Below are 2,484 nucleotides of genomic sequence, written 5' to 3'. Positions count from 1 at the left end.
AGTCCGGTTTGGTCGCATGTTCCATCAGTCCCATTCCAACTGGAGTTGGTGATCTCCCATTAGTTCTGTCCCACCGTCTCCATGGGTGAACGCACCCCTCACGGTCCTGACTTTCTTTCTCATGTTCTCTCTCCTTCTGCTCCTTATCAGGACCTTGGGAGCTCAGTTCAGTGCTCCAATGTGGGGCTCAATCATTTTCTTCATCTATCGCCAGGTGGAGGTTCCCTCACGGTCCTGACTTTCTTTCTCGTGTTCTCTCTCTTTCTGCTCCTCATCAGGACCTTGGGAGCTCAGTCCGGTGCTCCAATGTGGGGCTCAGTCATTTTCTTCATCTCTCGCCAGGTGGAGGTTCTTGGAAAAATATGGAACGCTTCACGAATTTGCGTATCATCCTTGCGCAGGGGCCATGCTAATCTTCTCTGTATTGTTCCACTTTTAGTATATGTGCTGCCGAAGCGAGCACTACTAACTGTGTTTTAGAGTAAGTCACTTCTCATCCTGGAGTATGTCTGTCCCTCCATCTGTAAAATGGTGACCATGTGGTTGCTAGGGCTCCCATTCAATGTAGTGTAACATGAATAGGAACTGAAAAGGTTTTTAATGTACCTATAATCCTTTCATTTGAGAAACAAACTGGTACCCACTTAGAGTCTATAAAAAATGGAAGTATAAATACATTGAGAAAGTATGAACATAAAATTTGAAGATAAACAGGATAGGTTGAGTCATAAAGGTATATATAGCAAATAACTAAATAGTTAAATACTCTGAGTGTGTTTTACAAATATAAACTTGTATTTTCAAAATGAAAATAAGAGATTTAATTTTCTCTTGATGGGTCTTTGTTGAGGCAGATGTTATCAGAAAAGAATCTTATCACAGTACAGAATCGAAACAAGTTTGAGAATCATGTTTGACATTAAGAAAATGAGTCCACCATTCAAAGTCTGTATTTCTTACTGAACACATACTGATCTTACTATGGTTACCCTGATCCTTTCATCAAAAACTTGTGTGGTGGGAGGCTAAGTAGTATCCATCTAAAGGACAGACATGTCCTAATTCTTAGAATTTATAACACAATTGTATTATATGAACAAAAATGACTATATGGACGTAAATAATACATTAAGGACCTTGATGTGGAATATATACTAGGCTATCTAGTGGACCTACTACAATTGCACTGTAAGAGAAGGCAAAGGAAAAATAATAGAAAAGTGACCACATAAGACAAGCAGATGAATGTAGAATCAGACCTGCTGTAATATCAGCCTCTTTAAGGAAGAGGTTCTAATTTTAACTATGACAATCACTATCACTAGAAAAGACTAGGAAATGAATTTGCACCTTTATTCTCAGGAGAAAGCATGGCCTTTTGGTGTCCTGATTTTAAATGCTTGTATTCTGTGTCTTTGAAAAAACAAATTTATGTTGTTTTAATCCACTATTGTTTTGGCAATTTTTGTAGAAGCCATAGACAGTGAATACAATAGAAGGCTTTTATGTTTTAAGTAAAACATGTTTGTATCTTTTCACTCCTAAATTCCTATTAAATATATATTTTAAGTTTGTACTTGTAAATAGCTATTCAAACAGAAGGCATATCTGTCAAGGAACAAGAGCTATCATGTGTTTCTGGCACATATTAAGGTACAGAGAAACTTATGTTCTGGGCCACACTGAACCAGAAAAAGTGGTGATGGAGAGAATGAGGTGGTACATGGGAGGGAAGACTGTTTCCCTGTGTTCCTTTCCAAAGCCCCTCTCAAACTTGCCATTCTGGAGTTTCAGCCAGCTCTTTGTGTCCAATTTCCAGCAAAAACACTGCTGTTTTTGGAAATACGAAGCTGAAAAACCTTTCTAGAGAGAACCTAGGCAACTGATTTGGATACAGGTATCCAGAGTAAAGCTTGATCATTCCAGGGTCTTGAAGATATCATGTGTGACACTTCCTGCTCTTCTAAGTTAACATGGTACAGCTGTCAGTGCTGGGCTCCAAACATGGGGTCTTATGCCTGGTTCTGCAATGAGCTCCACTTAGAGCCTTCAGAAAGTCATGCATCAGAATACTTGGCACGTTTTGGGCAGTACAACTCAGTATTTTCTAGGTTCTTCTGCTGTGACTACAATATACACTGAAAAGCCATACCAGTGCTGTGTGATAATTCTAAGTGAACATCTTCAGCCCATTGAAATCACAATTAAGATCTTCCCCACTGCTAAGGAAGGAAAATGTTGCACTGACGGTGTTGTCAAGATACCTAATTTATCAGCCAGCTCTGTGGGGTGATGTGTGTTACATTATCACTAAATCATGTTATGTGCTGGTTGGTCACTAGTAATTGATGGAGGAGTGTCTATGTGTTACTTTCATTGGTTAATAAAGAAACTGTCTCGGCCCTTTAATAGGACAGAAAATTAGGTAGGCAGAGTAAACAGAACAGAATGCTGGGTAGAAGGCAGTGAGGCAGACGCTTCAGT

The 2,484-nt window shown here is 39.3% G+C and overlaps 1 non-coding gene across 1 annotated transcript; it reads right to left on the bottom strand.

Moving 5' to 3' along the window:
- Nucleotides 1-356: 356 nt before the first annotated feature.
- Nucleotides 357-463, bottom strand: LOC119804101. The gene has a single exon (XR_005283790.1). It is a non-coding gene; the product is annotated as a U6 spliceosomal RNA (small nuclear RNA).
- Between the last annotated feature and the right edge of the window lie 2,021 nt (nt 464-2,484).

The sequence above is a fragment of the Arvicola amphibius genome, chromosome 18, assembly GCF_903992535.2.
Source record: "Arvicola amphibius chromosome 18, mArvAmp1.2, whole genome shotgun sequence".
Classification (NCBI taxonomy): domain Eukaryota; kingdom Metazoa; phylum Chordata; class Mammalia; order Rodentia; family Cricetidae; genus Arvicola; species Arvicola amphibius.
The sequence above is the reverse complement of the archived record's forward strand: the minus strand, read 5'-3'. Positions and strand labels throughout refer to the sequence as shown.